The sequence below is a fragment of the Haemaphysalis longicornis genome, unplaced genomic scaffold (genome assembly GCF_048455015.1).
Source record: "Haemaphysalis longicornis isolate Haplotype H1 unplaced genomic scaffold, Haemaphysalis longicornis Haplotype H1 scaffold_8, whole genome shotgun sequence".
Classification (NCBI taxonomy): Eukaryota; Metazoa; Arthropoda; class Arachnida; order Ixodida; family Ixodidae; genus Haemaphysalis; species Haemaphysalis longicornis.
Window position 1 is genome coordinate 185,125,211 of NW_027526445.1, and position 21,642 is coordinate 185,146,852.

At 45.8% G+C, this 21,642-nt stretch overlaps 1 long non-coding RNA gene across 1 annotated transcript; it reads right to left on the reverse strand.

The window, feature by feature from the left end:
• Positions 1–5,742: 5,742 nt before the first annotated feature.
• On the reverse strand, positions 5,743–21,296 carry LOC144150081 (uncharacterized). The gene is made up of 3 exons (XR_013318425.1): positions 21,194–21,296; positions 16,276–16,366; positions 5,743–5,932 (listed from the first exon to the last, which is right to left on the reverse strand). It is a non-coding gene; the product is annotated as an uncharacterized LOC144150081 (long non-coding RNA).
• Positions 21,297–21,642: the final 346 nt, after the last annotated feature.

The window sequence follows — 21,642 nt, forward strand, 5'->3', positions numbered from 1 at the left end:
CAAAAAACGACATTGCATGCTGGAGGAAAACAGCCTGTGGTCTGGCCAGCGGGGACTTAAAGAACTTTGCGAATGCATTGACTGTTAGGTATTTGAACTTGGAGTACAGCGTTGGGACTCCGGCTTCTAAGTACAACACCCTAATCGGAACGTAAGCGGGCAGGCCTAAGCAGCAGCGCAATGTTTGACGTTCAAGCTTCACCAAAGGCGAGAGCTTCAAGGTCGCAGAGCCAGAGAACAAAACGCACCCAAACGCTAAGACTGGGCGAACATACATGCGGTTAATTATCAAGCGCTGCGCGTCAGCCACTTCCTCGTCGTCGTGCTTGGTGGGACATCGGGGATTGTCCAATTGTTTTCCACGTAACAATATTTCATTTATTTCTGTTCATCAAACATGAATGCGTTGAAAAAACTTATAAAATCATACAATACCCAGTAAGTGTACGCCTACGTTTAGTTTAGGGCTCCGAATTGGTGCCTGATTTGCTAAAAAATGTTAACGGTAGCTTTAACTATTCATCTGGCAACGACAGCGTGGCATAATGTGCGGCACACGCGTTTAGACACTTTGAGAGCCTGCTTTACCCTCCTAGGCTACGGATGGATTTCGTCTTCAAAATTTCCACTTGGCGTGCATAAAATAAGTACTTGCACTTGGTTGCCAGCGGCAAATGGAAGTGCTGAAAAATTGTTTTGCACAAAACTCAAGCACATTCTGAAAATTTTCTCTTTTGGCTCATTTTTATTTTGAAAATTTGCTGAAGATGTTAGTATTCTTCTGAATGTTGAAGGTGTAGCCAGCCAGTATATTAGAACGCTATTTTTTGTCTGTATTACAAACACCATGGACTAGAAAGTAATCACTATCTGTGTTGAATACCTGAGCGTGAAAATTGTATTAGCGAGCGTCCCCATTGTCTACTAGAAACAAAAATTAGCGCATCTTGGGAAAGTCCTCAAATAAACATTCCTAGGATATCAACGGCACTGCCGGACTGAGGATTTCAGGAACACATCGCAGAAAAGTGAGGACATTTGCACCTTTTGAGGACGTCCTGAGGACATTGTGTTTTATCTGGGGCCCTCCATTCCATCTATATTTCAGGTGATGAAATTTAAATTCGTCTTAGGATTAACTTTCATGATGTGATAGTTGATTCTGACCTTAACTTTCATAAGCACGTAATATTCATTTAAAAAGTTCCATTTCGTATCAGTGTTTTGATTAGAGCTGGACCATAGTTCGTCTCGCAAACTCTACTAACTTAGTATTACGCTTTTGTCCACAGTCATCTAAAATACTGCATTTCTTCCTCGGGTGATGCGTATCACACCAAGATCACACCGTTAATGACACTGCAGCAACAAGCGCGACGCATCATTACATTTTCCCATCGGCAAGCTGAATCTTCCCCGTTGTTCTATCACCTCCGTGTTTTTCCCCCTACATCAACTTCATAGCTACAGCTCCGGTACTTGTTTTTAACATTTTTTATGATCACCTCGCTTTAGATATTTCCCCTCAAAGCATTGCTTCTAATCTCTATTCAACGCGATTTGCCTCACGCCAGAATCTGCAACTCCCATGTACACACACTAACTACGGCAAACATACGATTCTGTTCTCTGCCATTTCACTCTGGAATTCACTAACCCCTTATATTAAATCTTCTAATTCACCATGCGTTTTTAAATTTAAACTAAAAAAATTACGCCCACCTCCCCTCGCGGCAACCCTGGTGTGATGCGATGCTGAAGGGGGTTTCATTGTGCGTTTCCGTTGGGTCAATTACTCGAATTGCGTGAGCAATCGTCGGGTAATGCGAGAGAGAGAGAGAGCAATCGTAGCGCGGACGACCGTCGACTGAGAGACCTGCCGGGGCGCGGCACTCCGCTTATATGCGTAGCGCGCCCAAAGGAGAGGAGACCGCGCAGAGAGAGGGCGCTGGACATGCGCACAGCGCGCTTGCGCCGCACGCAGTGCCGCCCGCCGGCGGAGTGAGAGTTCGCTGGGCCACGCGCCCGCAGATGTTGGCCGAGAGTGTTCGCTATCGGAGAGAGGAGAGGAGGCGAGCGGAGGAGAGACGCAGCTGTGCGGACGCGGACGACGACAACGCAGGAAGGACAGGGCCGCCGCCAAGAGATGCTCCTCTCGGCGTCGCATCTAAAACGTTCTTGTTAGGCACTTCTGTTTGATTGAATTGTAACTGCAGTATTATGTGTTTTTGTAATGTAGCATTATCCCGATTTGTGAATAGATTGGAGTTGTATTCATTGTTGTTTTTAGTGTTCCTGTTTCTTAGTGTAATATTTTTTCGTTTGTTTTTGTATTCGTCGTTCTCTACTTTATGCTGAGTGTCTATTTGCTGGCGTTGTATTGTAGTGTTGCTGGATATTTACTTTTTGAAATATTAGAAACATGATGGGAGGTCCCGCCTGCGGTTCTTACCTTGAGACCTCCCAGTGCCTCTGTACCCATTCACATTTCATTTTCACGCTTTATAATAAAATTCAATTAAATTCAATTCAACCCTAATTAACCGAACGTGAAGCGGCCATGGCAATGGCCACAGAGGGCGATAGCTCATCTTATAATCCACATAATTTCTCATAATAAATCCTTTTTGAGTGTTCCAAAGTTTTCATTTAAAAGTACCTATTATGGACTGTGCTGTGCCTAGCTCAGCTCGTTATATATCCTGGAGTAAAAAATGCAGTTCCAAGCTGGCAGGGAAGCTCCTAATATTCATGCTTCCAGCAGAAGTTAACGTGGAATATCTTCCACGGTTATCCCGTCTTGCCCTTTTTGAGTGGTGGAATTCCGTACTTAATCATGTTACTTCAAGGCACCTAGTACGTCAACATTGGAGTGTAACTAATAGCAATGACACCTAACTTTTTTTTTGAAACATTAGGCCACAGAATAAAAGTTCTGAACTTCGTAAAACAGCTATTTGGCATTGTGTTTGTAGATATTCAGTGTTGAATTTAGGCATCAAAACATTATGTGCAGTCGACGACACACACAGAGACACATGAACGCACGCATACACGCACGCACGCGACAGAGAAATAGAGAGAGGCTATAATTTTCTCACGCCCCGTTTTTGCAGTCTCAAGCATGTAACAGCGATATATGAAGAAGTTTGGCGACGCATGCAGGAAGAATATGGGGTCGCTTCCGTGGAAAAACGATTCGAGTTAACCCGATTCGAGGGTTTTGGCTGGAAGCATCTGAAGAAAGGCGTTGCCATGTGCCGGTGACGTGGTCATTTTTTGTAATAATAAAAGGGGGTTCACAACGATCTATTAGTCACCAGAAAATTTTGCGGAACATCAGGCAGCAGTCTCAATTGGGTAAATGGGTTGGAATGTGGAAAAGGGAATAGTCAGATACGCCAGAATTTATGAACGGGTCGAGTATACAGTCACACCTTCCGAGTATCTTGGGGTGCAGCTAGAGAGCTACCGTGGAGACACGCTGTACTGAGGACAGAAGGTGCCGGAGATGCCGGCCCCGAACAAGGCATAGCCCAGGCACCTCGTATCCATCTTTGCACGAGCGGAGATATGGTATGTAATGCAGGCCTTTTTTTAGTACACCATCATACATTCAGAAGTTCCGTTGAATCTTTGCATTGTTTGTCTAGCAAGCTGGTATGAACGAAAGAAACGCAGCAAATTGATCAGCCATATAGGAGGTGGTAGGTTAGAAATTGCGAACCTGTTTGTGAAGCAGCTTGTAGGAAGATTTTTGTTTCGTCTGGGCTAAACTGACCCCTTTCTGTGTAGCTTTTTTGGATAACGTTGTGTTCAGCTTTTCTAGAATTTATAGTGATGACGATATAAAAAGATATGCTGTGAGTGTTTTTTGCGCGAAGTTATGTTGTCGGTCCGGTGCTTTTATGAGGGATTTTAGATAGACTGCATTTCAGTAGTAACATCCCAGCGTTTGTATGGTGACGCAGGTAAACGTTTCTGTCCTAAGCCAATGTATAGAACCAGTTATCTCAAAGGACGGAGTCATGATATTCTTAACCTTGTTAGGATAATTACACGCTGCTGGAGTCAAAGTGTTCTATTTTAATCTGGGTACTCAGACACTACCGGTTCTCCCATGGTTAGACGACATGGGTATTTGTTTGCCATGTGTAAATGATTGTGTAGGCTCTGTAAGAAGCCTGAGAATGTTGAACGTGTTTTTTCATTCATTGCAGGGACATTATTTTTTTCTTCTGGGATGTCCTCCAGCAAATTCTTCGAAAGGATATGCTCTTGACGCAAAACGGCACGCTGTTCCTTGAAGTTGATCGTGGTGATATCACCTGTGACTTTTTTTTCCAAATGCAGAAGCAGAATGGCTCTAAGAAATATTTACGTGAACGCAAGACCCGGAGTTTATTATTTAAATGAAAACATTTGTAAGATGAGAGAAGTGTATATCTTACAAGCGTGTAAAAATAATGAATTGTTAAATAACTAGTGATTTAATTATGCTAAGTCCACGAACTTCGATCACCAGGTTGAGCTCCTATTTGCTTTATGTTGTTGTCTATACAGGCAGCAGAGAAAAAAATATTAGGTGTAAAGCATCGGCTAAATACAGAGCATTGCGCGTAGAACCATTCATTTACATCACCACGACGAGTACAGTTGCTTCGGACTGTTTGAAGTTGATGGGTTTTTCCAGTAAAGGAAGTGGTCTTACGGTTCCTCATCATAACGAGCCTATCTACACTCACTGCAGGGCAAAGGCCTCTCCCATTATTCTCCTAATATCCCGGTCCTGCGCTCGCTGCGACCAATTTATCCCCGTAAACATCTTGATTTCATCTACCCATCTAACGTTCTGCCGCCCACTGTCACGCTTGCCTCCTCTAGGGATCCACTCTGTTACTCTTAATGACCAACGCCCTATCTTGCCTTCGCATTGCCCTGCCCACGTCCATTTTTTCTTCTTAATTTCTACTAATATGTCTTTAACACGCGTTTGTTCCCTGACCCACTCCGCTCTTTTCTTGTCCCTTAATGTTACAGCTATCGCCTTCCGGTCCATTGCGCGCTGAGTCGTCCTCAATTTAATTTTAACCCTTACATTTAAGCCCCGTAGATGAGTACAGGTAACATGCAGCTGTCATACACTTTCTTCTTCAGGGACAATGGTAAACTGTCATTCATTATCTGAGAATGCCTGCTGAATGCACTCCACCCAATTCTTATCCTTCGAATTATCTCTGCCTCATGGTTAGGATCCGGGGTCACAAATTGGCCGAAGTAGATATATTCCCTTACCACTTCCACGGCTTCGCCACCTATGTCTAACCGCTGTGCTGTACCGAGGTTATTGATCATTAGTTTAGTTTCTGCATATTAATTTTCAGTCCTACAGTTTTACTCCGTTTGTCCAGTGCGGTAAGCATGTTCTGCAATTCCTCCCCTGAGTTACTTAAAACAAGGCAACGTCATTAGCAAATGTGAGGTTACAAAGATATTCTCCATTAACCGTTACTCCCATCTGTTCCCAATTCAATGTTCTGAATACTTCTTGTAAACAAGCTGTGAATATCATCGAAGAGATTGTATCTCCTTGCCTGACGCCCTTTCTTATAGGTATTTTACTGCTCTCCTTACGGAGGGCGGATACGTAGAAGCAAAGCAAAGCACAGCGCTTTGATTTTTTGAATATGCTTTTGAGCAGCGCACTCGTCAGGTAGTTTGACAAGACATGTCGCCAGCGAGTTCAAAATGAACAATTTTATTATATTGACCAGTTCTTTGGTTCAAAATAAGAAACTCCCGAACATTCGATGATCTCGGCGCTGGTCTCAGGCTAAGGATATTCATTAGAGTAGCATCGGCCTATTGAATTGTCACCTCTCCCGAAGTAGCATGTGCAGCCTTGTGGGCAGGTATTACCGCTGGTGTCGCACTGAAAGTAAAAAAAATGAAATAAATCTTACATGTAACGACTAAAATGTTGCATGAAGATCAGAGTATGAGATAAAAGTTAGATGTTTAGTTTGTTTCTCAAGAGTAAAAGTTTGCGTTCAACATGGAGGCTCCGCAGAACCATCTACGTACAAACGATATGTCGGTAAACACGAGAGCTTTTAATGACCTAACTTTCCGTAAGAGAAGAACATTCCTTTCTCATTCAGAATGACATCTTGCTGTTGCGCACGAAGTAGTCAGCCCGACTAAGCATAGCATAGAAACTGGGTATTCGCAACTCAGTTCTCAAGAGTTATCATGCTGTTGTAATGGAACACCAATGCCATGCGTTATAGCCAAACTTCATGTTTCCCGGAATCCAGAACGGTCCTACGTACGGTATAGCATTTAGTAATGCAAAGGTGGAGTGGTTATTCGCTAGGTAAAATATATATTTTGGCTATAGAATTATAAATTTTCCAGTGTGCACACACAAAAGTACTATTGAGGGAACAAATTAACAGCGTTTTACGAAAACACAAATATCTGCACAGAAGCAGTGTTTACATCTAGCAGTCTCCTTGTTTTGTCATTGTTTAGTACATGCAGTAGTTATCCTTTGCCCTATTTGTTCCCACCTGTCATATATTACATTTAATTCCGGTGGATACCACCCAAGTTCACTTAAAACAATTGTTCGAAATGTCCTACATTCATTTATTGAAGGCGCACATAAATCAGATATCACCAAATTTGTTTCTTGACAGTACAATGACTGGCTTACTTGTGCAGTATTTATCAGAAGCCTGTTTTTCTAAGTGCGCACCAACACACACCCCTGGGCGGCTCTTTCGCGGAGTGGATTTCCCGCAGTCATACCGTATTCGCGGGAAAGAGGGAGCCATCACTTTATTGAGCCTTAACCGGGTTCACGGGAGCGGTGTGGCCGTCGGTTTGAGGCTGGCGGTGACGTTGTCAGCACGGGTGAGCAGAAGTATCTGGACCTCTGGGTCTGAGCTGCCCAGGGCTCCCACTGCTCTTCATTAACTATAGAGGGAAAGGGGTCTTGAGGACAGGCCCACATAGAGTGGACCAGCGGGGCTGGGTCCCCACAAAGTGGACAATTTTGCGAGGGAACTTGCGAGGGCTGAATTCAATGCAGTTGTGCTCGGCAGGCAAAAGAGTTTGTCTGCAGGAGTTGCCATAAGTGCTTCTGATGGTTGGTTAGCTCAGGGTGGGCAGGAGGGTATCGACGGCAAGAGAGGCGGTAGTGCGTAGTGATTGTTGCAGATTTAGTAAGGAAGAGGAAGTGGACAAAGGCGGCTAACCGCCAACTGTCATTGCGATCGGAGAGAGGGGAAAGAAGCTAACAAACCTCGGTCCGGCTCAGCCATGGCCCCGCGCCCGCGTCCCGTTCGATAACATTATGGTGCCGAAACCCGGGAACGACGCACCAGCGGACTTCACAGCGCAGCGCCTTCAAGGTTGTGCGTGGCCTCTGTATGTCGGATCTTCTCATTTCGGAGGCCTCACCCTTGAACGGTGCCTGCCATGGCTGTGTGCTGGACGCAGACCCCCCTCCTAGAACCCGGAGATGAGCCCCACCCATCGGACAATCGCGACCCTTGCTTCGCTGCGCTCCCTGGTTCTGATGATTGGCAGGTCGTAGAAAGACTTAGAATTTCGCGGGCCATCCTCCGGGCGGACATAACTGAATTAGCCAGTACGACTGTTCGTGCCTTGCAATCATCAACACCGAATATCAGTATTCTTATGGATTTGTGCCGTGACGTAGAACAAAAACAGGATCAACTTCGATAGCTTGACGGGCTGATTCAGAACCTCCTCGACTTTGACACCTTCGTAAAGGACTTAGAAGAGGACGACGAGTACTCATACACGGTCAGTCGCGCTAAGGTTTCGCTAAAGGAGAGAATCTCCGAGAAAACGTTGAGAAGGGCGGGAACCGTGACGAAGACTTTGTCGCCACCTCAAAGGAAGCAGGGGCCTCTCAAAGGTGGCACCTCACAGAAAAAGGACGCCGCCAGCGCAGTCCTCCCCTTTGCAACAAGGGCTGCCTTCAAAACCGTGGGTTTGTCGTCGTCTGTGGCAGAGAGGATAGACCAGCACCGCGACTCTACATTTCCAACGTCGTCGTTAAACGAGGCCGCGGGATGTACAGTCGCGTGCGATTTGAAGGTAATCGCGCGAGCTTCGACCGATAAAGGCGATAACGCCCCTCCGCGGCCTTTTTCGGAGCGACTGGGACCTAGTTTATGCATTCTCCTCTCTCTCTGTCGCTGTTCCATCAAGCAGTGATCACTCCTGCGGCTAGTAAACCACCCTTTCCGCTTTGTGGTGATCTTGTGTTGTTGCAATCACGTATGCGTTTTTTTCTTGGTTATCGTGAGCAACGATAGCACCCATTGTTATGGGTGCTATCCCAAGAATGTGTTTCTGCCCATCTTTTCGAGAACTGCTGTAAAATACCACGAGTAGGACGTCGTCGCTGCATGCGCGATAAAAAAAAAGAGGAAGGGGTTATTGATTTTGCTGCTGGAGGGATGGCTGCTAGAATAAACAGCGACCGAGGGAGAGAAGAAAGCGTAAACCAGGAACCAGGCAGAGTAAAACAAGCCGCGTGGGAGCGTTATCGTCGTGGTCGGTCGACGCTCGCGCGATTACCTTCAAATCGCACGCGACTGTACCAGCACGACCGAGTTCGGCCAAGCAGCTGGCTCCGCAGATTTAGTAAGGATTTAGCAGATTTAGTAAGAATGTTGCAGATTTAGTAAGGAAGAGGACAAAGGCGGCTAACCGCCAACTATCATTACGATCGGAGAGAGGGGAAAGAAGCTACCAAACCTCGGTCCGGCTCAGCCATGGCCTCGCGTCCGCGTCCCGTTCCATAACAGTGATATCATGGTACTTCGTTAACTCATCCCGGCAGCTGACCTGGCGCTGTGGTTGCGGACGAGGCTGGCACCGGCACGGATAGTGAATCCTCGTGCTGCGTTGTGTGTTGCCACATTTCCCCCAAACCAGTGTGTGCCGGGGTACCGACAATGTTTACCAGGGAGGTCAGGGGATTCTGAACGAGAATTGTGGACGCCACGGACGATATGTCCCCGCGGCCGAAGTTTTGGGTGGCTGTTTTTGAATCGGAGGTTACAATTGTAGGTGAAGGCCGAGTTGCTAGTGCGAGCGCCATTGCTGCCTCCTCTGCCGCTGAAGGGGTGCTGGTGCAGACGCTCACAGAGAGTTCACAAGGGGGTCACTCGGTCTATTAATGATTGCCAGGGCAAAAGCGTCGTCATGGCGCTATTAGGCTGCATTCACGTACACAATATCAGGTTTGGTGGGGAATTTCTTGAAGAGCGCCCGCGCCCGTTGCTTCCTTCTACCTCGGTGATAGGTTGGATGCATGTTCCTCGGAAGAGGGCGGACGCGGAGGAAGTCGCGGATAGGCCGGGGGACGGGGATAGCCGGTTCGGAACAGACTTTGGGCCCGATACGAAGGTGGACCAGTATATGCTGTCCTGTGGACGTTGTTGAGAGCCGACGGAGCTGATTGATATGATTTGCCTCGACTAGTTCCTGGGCAGTATTATGAACCCCGAGATGCTCAAGCCTGGCAGTGGATGCACTCATACAAATTTGTAATGCAGCTTTGTAGCCCTTTCTGATAATAAAGTCAGTTTTGTTCATTTCTGCGTTCGGAACTCGAAGGTAGGGGAAGGAATATGTTATGCGACTAATGATCAATGCAATGAACAAGCCTGATCGTCTCCGTCTCCTTGAGACCATGGTAGTGTCCGGTAATTCGTCAGATGAGTCCAATTGTCTGAATAAAGTGTGAGCCTAACTTCGAGATAAATTTTGTATTGGTGCGAGTATGCTGAATGACAAGACCGAGGCCTTTGAGGGTGCGCACCTCTGGGATTAAATGTTCCCTCAGGTAAATTTGATGTCGGGACCATTTCGAGACGCCGGTTTGGCTGGTAGGAGGAGAATCTCCGATTTTTCGGGAGAGCACTCGAGGCCCGCAAACTGTGCTTCCTCATTCACGACACGTGCACCTTGCTGTAACGTGTTGTCAATAAATGCGTCGCTGCTACCAGTGACCCATAGCGTAATATCATCCGTATATCGACTAAAATAAAAGTGCGGAAATTTTCCTTCGCAGAAACTTACTCCCCCTTGGGGATTTCCCCTAAATCTGGTCGATTATCACCAGTCCATCACTTAGAGTTGTTGATCATTCGCTCTCGCGCTACAAACGACTAGCCTCCTGGTTAGCTCAGTTGTTAGAACGACTGCTCCGGTTAGGATGTGGTCCCGGGTTTGAATCCTGGGCCAGGAGGAATTTTTCTTCAACTGCGAAGTTTCTGAGAAAGGTGTATAGCTTTCCTTTGTAGGCGTGCAGCTGCATTGAGGTGGATGTCAAAATTTCCTTCGCACAAACTTACTCGACCTTGGAGATATTTCCCCTAAATCTGGTCGATTAACGTATAAGAACACTTCGAGGCTTTCCAAGATGGGATTCGTAGCTGTAATGACGTCGAAAGTTCATCACAGTCATATGGCCGCGCACAACGTTTTTGTGGAAAGTTCATATCTCGCACTTGCCTCCTATCTTGCAAAGACACTATGCCTAGGGCAGCTGAAATGGAGTGGTAGCTGTAAAAACGGTGGCGACCAATGTATCGATCATAGACAATACGAATGAACCTGCGCTGAAGATTTTCGATTGCGTCACTGGAAGAAACAGGCAGATTGTTCCGTATGACAGAGGCAAACTCAAGACTGGGTCTAATTAATGCGCAATAGAGAGTAAGAAGACAAAATGTTTGTGTGAGACGAGAAGCCATACCAAGAAATTGAAGTGCATGTTTAACAACGTTAGACACATGTGAACGAAAGTCCAGTTTTGAGTCCACTTGGATACCATTGTCCCGTAGAAGGCACTCGCGCTGTATTTCTTCATTTGAGAGGTTGCAATTAAACACAATGCCATCGCATTTTCTGCTGACTGACATAACAACCGTTTTCTTTAAATTCAATTGCAGTCGATTTTCAGTGCACCAGTGTTCGATAAAATAGATGACATTCTGCAGCAATATACTATCCCGCACACTCACTATCTTACGGAAGTGTTTTAGGTCATCTGCAAGCAACAAAGTCCTCGAGTGGCGTGCATGCGATGGCAGATCATTTATGAACACTAGAAATAACAACGGTCAAGGTTACAGCCCTTTGGCACGCCAGATAGAGACAAGTATGGCTTAGACAAACAATGTAAATGTTTCACTTGATTAGAGCGATTTTTCAAATAGCTGCCAAACCAGGAGCACTATGTTGGGCGTAGCCCGATTTGTTTGAGTTTCAAGAAAAGCAGTTCCTGCGAAATTTTATCACATCTTTTGTCAAGTCCAAATAAATTGTGTCGACTTGGCTTTTGTTAAACACAACGTGAGCGGTGTACCCCAGGAAAGCACACAAGTTTGCTGCAGTGGCCCTTCCCTTTACAAAGTCATGCTGGAAGGGGGAAATTTTTCCTTTCAGATAAAAGAACAACCGTTCGTAAAAAACAATCTCGAAGATTTCAGAAACAGCACGGAAGAGGGACACCGGATTAAAATTGTTTACATTATATTACATGTTTACATCAGTTTACATCACATGAGTCTCTCAATATCATGGTCAATATGCAAGATCTCTAGGCGGGATTAAGCACTCGCTGTACATGGTCTACGGGCATTCTGCGCAGCAGTTTGGCGTTCCCTCTCCAGAGAATATTGCAACATCTTGTCTTGACCGCCCAGAACGATTTTCGGAGGCGCCGGCCGCCATTCGCTGTCACTCTCTCCGCAGCAGAACCGTACAACAGCTGCACGTTTTCAATTTGCATCTCTGTCTGGCAACGATTCGCGGCTCAAATTGCCTTGTTGCTGCTTGCTGCTGCGCACAAACCACAGCAAAAAATTGGTGGAAAATGTTTCGCTTCCCAACAGAACCCTAAAGACTCAAGTGTATCACAAATGTGCAGCGTGGTAAGTCGTGCGTGGTACGCCGTGCGTATTTGTACGTCTCCACAACGGAAACTACATTTGAAGAAGCTGTGATGTTGTTTCGTTGAAATAAAATTATAATGTTTTTCATCTTTTTTCACCATGTTGTTCCTCGTCTTGCTGGTGGTAACACGCACTTGGACACACTGGTATTTCGCTTAATGCATTGGCAGTTTCATTGGATTGTTTTCTCGTAGGTATCATTTGTACCCTGGATCATGTTTTGTGACTTTGTACCCTGTTACTGTAATGCCCAAAAGTGGATGCTGCAGGTGCTAGGATAAACGAACTAATGTGTAAGCATTCTTACGCCGCTTGGCCGCTTCATAAACTATACGTTTCTTTCATGACATCATCTGGGTCAATTTTGTTTGTTAATCGGATTAGGACGGTGAATATAGACCTGCAGCGATATTTCGTCGCATCATTATACTTTTATTAGGCAGATCTCGCTATGAATCGCCAAAGTGGCGATATCTCTCGGTCCTTAGTTTATCCTTGGGCTATATTCAGCGGTTTTTTGTTTCGTTTTGTTACATTTCTGTGGTCTTCTTTTAGCAAATATCCTCATTTACGATCACAGGCGTACACATGGGGGGGGCGGAGGAGGCGGACCCCAGATATTAGGAGACCTGCAATGGCGGGAGGTGATAATGAGCTCACTAAAGTACCAATAATTATGTTGCTGTCGCAAGCTACAGATCATTCATGGCTTCGATGTCTGCTCTCACCCCTAGGCAGTGTGCAACGTTTCCGAACAAGAGCAATAGGGCAGAAAATATTTCCACTGCCTTGTATACTAGGCCGAAGGCATCTAGAAATTCCTTACTTTCAATTTCGAATTGATTCCTTGTGCATGCAGCGTATCAGTGTATTCAAAGATTGCTGGTTTTTCTCATGCCACACGGCGCGCGCTGATTGGGCGCCGTAGAAGCGCCGGTGAGAGGAGCAATCGCGCCCTTGCTGAGGCGGCGCCGCGGTAACTGGCGTTAAACCGGATTTAAGCAACTTGTATGCCCCATCTCCCCCAGTTCGGAATAGTGGCACGGGACAACGCGATGGCTGTGCAATGCCCAACCTGTGTGAAAAGAGAATTTATTATAAAACCTGCATCTGGTGGTCGCAGCGCCGCGACTAGTGTTAACAGCGGTGCCGAAAAACAGAAAAAAAAACCGTATCCGTTTCCAAGTACTGTATGCAGTCAACACTTCGTACATCAAATGTCTGTGGTAGTGAAACAAGCTACTGCAAAATCAATCCGCAGAAAGTCCCAGGTGCCCAAAGAAAAGTTCAGAAACTACATGTAACTCAATACGGTACAATAAGTATGCTCGGGATGTTGTTCCTGACAACTATGGAGCGCGTGGACCAGCGTAACCGAAAGGCTTCTTCGCCTAGAACTGCCAACTCCTTTTATAAGTGACTCACAAGGATCGAGCATACACGCCACAGCAGTGGAAACATAGCACGTTGCACCCGGACGCGAAGCCGCGCGGCAGCACGATTTCGCACAAAGCAAAATCACCAGCGCACACCAGGAACACGTCACCCAACACTGCACACAACACGTCATTTTAACGTGTGCTCATTCGAAATGTGAGACCAAACAACCTGCTTAACACAGTCCAAAATGTTGGCCTAGTGTCAAGAGCCTGTGGGTATTTGAGTGTAACCCAAATTATAGCCCGTCTAAAAACGGCTTGTGCTTGTGATTGACGATTGCTGAAGCGGACAGGGAACAATACACCAATCTTTAATTGACTTTGAGCAAACGGGACGATGAATCAACGCATCTGGTTGTCTCGTCTCTTCTTCGTATCGTTTGTAACGCTGCCTCTTACCCTCAAAGTTATGTACCAACCGGTTCAAGCTTAAACTCTTCTTTCAGTCATGTTAGTTTATTTTGAACCGGTTTTATGCATTATAGGTTTTAGCATGCGTTACGTTGTAGCGCGAGGCGTTCAAAAACGAGTGGCCGGGTGTTTTAGTTCCGCGTTACATTGTAGCGCGATGCGTTCGAAAATGAGTGTCCCGGTGTTTCAGTAGGTGACCACATGAGAATACGGCGGCATGAGACGCCGGAAGCAGGAGCTCCTAAGGGGCTTCGCCCCTAAAATGCTGACGGAGTAATAGGAGCGAACTTCTCAATCCGGCAGGCGCGGTGGAAGAACCGAAACATCTATGTAACATACCTCTCTCGTGAAGAGTCACTGCGCAGTACCTTCCCCGTTGAACTCTGACGGTTGAACGCAATTAAAGCAGCTATAAAGGTTACAGACACGATGCACGCCAGCGGAGGCGCGTGCACATGAATGCGCTTCCCTGTGCGTGCATCACGTGCTTCTCCGCCTTCTTTGTTTTGTAAACGTAGTTAGAGCAGTGTTTTCACAATTACGATCTGCCAACAACTCTACAAGCAAGGTATCGTTGACTGTAAATGTATTTTATGATCACAGAATGCGACTGCGCACGATAATTGATATCGGACTCCCGTTTTTGCAGCGCGCGGGCCGAGCGGCGAGAATCAATATGGCGGCTGCCGAAGCAGACGACGCGATTGTCTGCACCCGTAACGTAGGGGCGGCGAGGAGGAACATTCAGGCACTCTACTTTGACTATCAAACTTGTGCCGAAGTTCATTTATTTGCAACGGAGTTTAATGAACCGTATTGGTAATTGGCTTCACTCTTCAAAGAAAACCGGGGGCAAGACCGATAAGGGGGAGGTCGATTGCAGTTCACTCGAACGGCTGGTTGACTCGAATGCCATTTCAATCGCCCGTGTAGCATAGGCGCTAAACACATATGCGATGGGTGGTGGAACCACCCTGCAATATACCTTGCCGAAAGCGGCATTGCGTGATCATTTGCTCGAGTTCTGTGTATACTGCAGCCGACGATAACAAGGCTGCATGCTGGCTTCAAAAATGCCGTGAAGTCATGCCGCCTGTTTTCGATTCATAACAAAATAAACTCGCTGTCGCGATAAAATAGTCCCAGGAAGGGCGTAGTGGTCATAGCTGACTAACGACGTCGCATCATCACAGAGTGATTGTTCCGGAAATGCGAAATCCACTGGTTTGCTTGCGGAATGTACACACCAGAACAAAATAGTACAGGAGGCGATTTCAATGTTCCAAGTTTATTTGTCTTCAGTTTGCAGGTACATCACTCTATTTTTACTTGTAAGAAAAATATCACGCTTCGGAGCATCATCACCATATGTTTATCAGGGAGTTAGCCAAGAGGCCATGGAGAAATTACCTTTGATTGCTCATATCGCGTCCTGTAAACGTTTGGCCCCGGGTTTATTTATATGTCGTTTTCACCGAACGAGCGTGATACGGAATACAATAAAAATTCAAGACCCCATAACGATCTATACATTAAAAGCCGGTAAACGTTTTGTTTTTGCTTTATCGCAACAAACTGAACGTAAAGGCGCGCGCATATATTCAGCCTTTCTTGAGTCGCACATCCAGAAATCGGCATGCGCATAACATCCTTCCTTATCAAACTCGCACGAACCTTTTTAAATATTCATTTTTTCGTAGAACTATTGCTGATTGGAATTCGTTGTCTGAAAAAATTGTTTCATCGGAATCTGTAAGTGTTTTTGAGAGTGTACTGCTTACTGATATAGAAACGCAGTCAACCAGATAAACGACCTTGTCACATTTCCTTTGTATTTTGTCTGTTTTTAAATGCTGATGTTTTATTGATGCCCTGTTATCTGTTGTTAGCAGCAAAGTATTCTGCACACCTGGCATTGTTTTCGGAGACCTCTATGGTGTCTTCTTGATGTGATGTGTATTGAACCCTTCAGTAAGGTGTGTTATTTTGTTCATTGGCTGCGTTAAACCGTTTTTTAATGTTTCTAGTTATGCCGATATGTCTATTCCTTCTCTATTTGTTACTTAGGGTGCTTGTGCGCCATGTGGCTTCTGCCGTGCCACATAAAATGTATATCTGAATCACCATGTTCCCACCTGCATGGTCCTCCATGACCTCAGTATACTGTAAATAAATAAAAATAAATAAATTCTTTTAACGATACATTTTAGTGGTGGCACATTGGCCAGTTGGGCGAGTCGCTGCTAATTCATGTGCGCACGAAAACTTCGACAGGAAAGGTAAAAGACGAGCCCATCTTTGAGTTTTCCTCTGTATTAAACAGATATTACTGTAGCCTAAAAGTATATATGGCAAAACCAACACCCCTTTCAATTCTGTCCACTAGGGCCGTTAAACCAGAAAAAATTGTTACTCACTTCTCCGCCACACTTGTGTTCACTCTCCGGCGTATCTCGAAAGCTAAAAGCATCTGAATTGGTGAAACTGGCCAAGATAAAGCACAGAATCCTGAAAAGCAAGTTTCGAGCATGTTTAGAGGATAACGAGTTGACATTATTGAGTTCTATGCAAGGAACCGAAATTACATCTGGAAGAGGCGTTGCTGACGTGCCTCTTTACCCTGCATTAGTAGAAAAAGCTTTAAATATAACAGTTAGCCAGACCAGTATTTATTCTCGTTAGTTGCATAAAATGGTGCGGGACGTGAACTGAGGGCTGTTTTTGGACCTTGGTTGGGTCTCAGTCATGCTGCAGGTGCAATAAATTCTCTCTTGGTGTTTCTTTGGAGCCCAGAAGTGGACAGAGTTTTGTGACTGCAAATTTTGGTCGCATCAAATGACCTTTTCATTTTTACTGTTCTTTTTTGTTTTTTGTTTTCTTTTTTCCTTTTCTTTTTTGCTTTCTTTCTCTTCTTCTTCTATCATCTAGCGTAGCAGGACAGTGCCATGGCTCAGCTAACCTCACTGTTCTTCATTAAAGGTTTTCTTCTCTCTCTCTCTCTCTCTCTCTCTGAATCGACAATTTCGCTTATTAGTTTTATGCAGTTGCCTAAGCGAAATTAAACTCTATTTTGAGGTCATCATCATCATCATCATCACCAGCCTATCTACGCCAACTGCAGGACAAAGGCCTCTCCCATTATTCTCCAATTACCCCGGTCCTGTGCCAACTGTGACCAATTTATCCCCGCAAACACCTTGATTTCATCTGCCCATCTAACTTTCTGCCGCCCCATGTCACGCTTGCCTTCTCTCGGGATTCACTCTGTTACCCTTAATGACAAGCGGTTATCTTCCCTGCGCATTACATGTCCTGCCCACGTCGATTTCTTCTTCTTAATTTCCACCAGTATGTCCTTAACACGCGTTTGTTCCCTGACCCACTCCGCTCTCTTCCTGTCCCTTAATGATAAACCTATCATTTTCCGCTCCATTGCCCTGGGAGTCGTTCTACATTTAAGTTGAACCCTCTTAGTGAGCCTCCACGTTTCTGCCCCGTAGGTGAGTACCGGTAAGATTCAGCTGTCATAAACTTTCTTCTTCAGGGACAATGGTAGGCTGCTATTCATTATCTGAGAATGTCTGCCATATGCACCCCACCCCATTCTGATCCTTCTAATTATCTCTGCCTCATGGTTGGGATCCGGGGTCACAACTTGGCCTAAGTAGATATTTCTTTTACCACTTCCACTACTTCGCCCCCTATCCCAAACTGTTGTGCTGCCCCAAGGTTGTTGATCATTACTTTACTTTTCTGCATAATAATTTTCAGGCCCACGGTGCTACTCCGTTCATCTAGTGCGGAAAGCGTGCTTTACAATTCGTCGACCGAGTTACTTAGCAAGGCAACGTCATTAACAAATCTGAGGTTACTGAGGTATTCTCCATTAACCCTTACTCCCACCTGTTGGGGCTTGGGGTGTGGCCTGACCCCGGCGAGCATTGCCCGTAACGCACTCCCTCACCAGAGCACGATTGGCCACCCTGGTGCAGTAACGGCCACAACCTACCATGAATACGCCAATATTTTGGGGTACAAACTAAAAATTTCAAACGCCAACTTCCTCCAGCCTCTGGTTCGTAGCGAAAGTAAACAGAGGTAAACATTGCATCGTTACTTGTTTATAACAAGAGGTGCGTCCACGGAATCCAGGCTAGGGCAATTATGGTCGTTTGATAAGAGAAAATTCAAACAACGAAAAACAATGAATTGTGCAGCCAGTGAGGGGCATGATGCGAAGGTTTTATCTAATAACAAACTGGCACTACTGACTGACGAGAAGCACGCACTTAATGAACGGCTACTTGATGAGTGATACACTGATGGTTTGGGTTAGGTGGTCTTTCATATTAAACGCTTCCACAAAGCATAATGAACAAAAAGGAGAAAAATACGGTCGGGAAAACGTTTTGCTGCAGTTATTGTTCTTCCCAAGTTGTTTAAGGTTATTCACTTTGACGAGGTAGAAAATGAAGAGAACCAATAAGAATGACCCTGAAATCCTAAAAATAAGTTTGAGAAACTTACAGATGTGAAATAGCCGAGCTTTTTGAAAGGAAGGCTGATTGTAAGTGTGCTTGTGTGCGATATGGTGATAGCTGGGGAAACATTAAGAATATGGAGTTAAGAAACAGTGCTAAGATCAGCATTCGGCGGGGACCTAAGCTATGCCTTAAAAGAAAGAAACGGATTTTGTAACGAACAGCTTGAAGTTGAAAGTAAAAGTGGCGGAAATACGAGGAATTGTGAGATAAGAAAAGTATATATTAAAAAAAAACTGCCGCGGTAGCTCAGTGGCTAAGGCGTTGTGCTGCTGAGCACGAAATCGCGGGATCGATTCCCGGCCGCGGCGGCCGCTTTTCTGATGGAGGCGAAAAGCAAAAACGCCCGTGTGTACGAGATTTTGGCGCACGTTAAAGATCCCCAGGTCGTAAAAATCAATCCGGAGCCCTCCACTACGACACGCCTCACCGCCTGCGTTGCGTTGGCGCGTTAAACCCTACAATCAATCAATCAATCAAATCAATCAGGTATTAAACGTTATTTATTCTGGGCAGGCGCCACAAAGCTGAAATTTATGTGCAAATAAATTACCCTAAACTCAATGCAAGTTCGTCAATATTTGAACATTGTAAATTTACACAGACAAGGGTTTGTTCGGGAGTGTTCTCGAAAACAGCGCGCGCTGCAAGCGGAGTACCTCTTCATCGAGTGGAAGTTCTTGCCGCTATGCGGGTTTAACCGCCGTAGACGGTTCAAACATGTAGAATTCACTTGAGGCAAGGTTACATTAATATGGCGATTGCACAAAACATGTAATCTAGTGGTTTGTGGCCGAAATAGCCGCACGCCTACATTGGGCTGCGCTTTCCCAGGTCATAATAGAGCGCCGCGATTTTAGGAATTGCGGGTCAGATATATCGTAACCGTCCAACAACCACTGTTCAGGCTAGTAGAACAAATGGAAAAGAGTATGTATTTGGGTAAGTTTGTGCATAGTTCCTGGAAGCAGCCACGCCAAAGACACGCCCTCGTATTCTTCAGTGTTTATGCGGTGACAATAATGCTTGTGATACGAATGACGATGACGATGAGGCAGGGCCACTCAGGAATGGAGCACGCCCGCGCAGGGCGATCGGCTCTGCCAGAAAATAGCGCTGCGTCAGCCCCCTGCGGTTTGGCACGGTTGACACACGGAACATTACTTTAGTTGGTCAAAATGACGTTCAAATCCAAATTGTTGGGGTCTAACGCGCCCATACGTCGTAGTGTACGGCTCGGGATTAAATTTGACCTACTGGGTACCTTTAACGTGAGCCAAAATCTCGACACACAGGCGTTTTTTGCTTTTCGGCTCCATCACAAAGGCAGCCACCGCAGCCGGGATAGAAACCGCGTCCTTGCGATCAGCACTACAGCGCCCCAAAGCAAGACTCATCTGACGTAACGGATCTTCATGTCGCCTCGTGCTACACGGTCACCCTTTCTTGTTATAAAAACTGGCCTGCCGACCATTTCCTGCCGCTTCTTGGACGCTTATAATATGATTCTTTTGGGACACCTTGGTTTGATTTTTAGACAGCCAACTTTCGTATTCCCCTTTACTCAATGAATCTATACACGATGACTAATATACTTGAGGGCTAATGAAAAACACGTGGACTCGCTACGCCACGCGACGCCATCTTTGGTGCACTGCGTGCTCCCTACCGCGGTGCCGCTCAGCCGGTGACGTCCAGCTCGTCCTCTGCATAACAGCAGCTCCTGCTCTGAAGACTTCTCCGGTAACTCTTACTACGAAAAAATTCCCCGCATTTCCCCGAGGGGAAGAATGTGAAAGTGCGAATGCACGAGTCGAATTTGCGCGGTTCGGTAATGTTCGCGAAAGAGAGATCACACACACACACACAACTACAAAGAAAGAAAGATGCATTTATTCACAGACACCTATTTGTGTTGTCGTTGTACTTGATTGCTAGAGCGGATCTCAGCTTTGAAATTTCGTGTCAGTACTCCTTTAAGCGGGTGCATTAGCCCTTCTCACGCCCGATTCTTGGCCAATCCCCCACGTGGGTATGTGCCATGTCAGCGGCCAGGCAGCGCGCGCCCATCTCCCCCCGTTGCCAAGGAAGACGAGGAGATTCCTGGCCAATCCCCCACGTGGGTATGTGCCATGTCAGCGGCCAGGCAGCGCGCGCCCATCTCCCCCCGTTGCCAAGGAAGACGAGGAGCGCGCGCACCCGCAGCTGTATCTATGCGGACGGCGGCGGACGCTTCAGGCTCGCTTAAGAAGTGCATTCGCACTTAAAAATAGACCAGCCGGCTCTGAGCTCTTACGCTTAGGCGTAAAATGTTTGAAAAGAAGTATGGGACGCTGACACCCCAATCTGCGTAACGGATCTGTGTGCAAAACTACCCTCTCAAATCTATGTTGAAATGTAGATTTCAAGATAAATTTTAGTTGATGCGGTAAAAACGTCCTGATATCCGTATCCCAGTATATTGACGATTTCTTCAAGCAGATAAGTTTAATTCCGATTAAGGGGGTGCTGCAAAGCGAATCGGAGCAATATTAGGATGCACACGACAAATTTTGGCCTGAAATCGTATTCACAACCTTGCGAAATAGTGGGCTTGTACCTATCTTGTAACGCAATATCGCACAGGTTTGGATTACGTGAACGTATCGAGAAAGTTTGGCAAGGGCACCGTGAGCGGGCGAGCAGCTGTCGCTTTCGTTAAGTCAGTGCAGCTGATTGTGTTAAGTATGGCCCGTGTTTCACTCTAAATGAGTTTTACTACTGACAAAAATTTACTCAACACTGAGGTACTTACATGGCGTGTACGATGGCCATCGTTGAATTGACGGATCAGAAGTTCGTGGTGGAACTCTAGGTACAGTGGTAAGCCTAAAAGTTTGCGGCTGCTATGACAGGCTCTGGATACACCTGTTTATATACACTGAAAAGCCCAGAATTTAGTTTTCTTGCGGGAGGTCAAAAAAACGCACTGACATTACAAATCGCGTCTACTTTATTGTAATTAAAAAAATTTCATCGTACCCTTTTTAAGAGGTAGGCTAAAACGAACATCAGCACATGAGTCTCAGTTTGAAAAGTTCGAACTAAATACGGATGTTTCAGGTCCCCTTTTACTCTTCTTCAATGACTTTATTTTCAGGTTAAAACCTTTTGCAAAAGAGAAAGACCACATTTCACTGGTCTGTGACGTCCAACGGAGATTTTATTCTTTACTTTGTGTTGCAGGAATGGCTGCTCAATGTA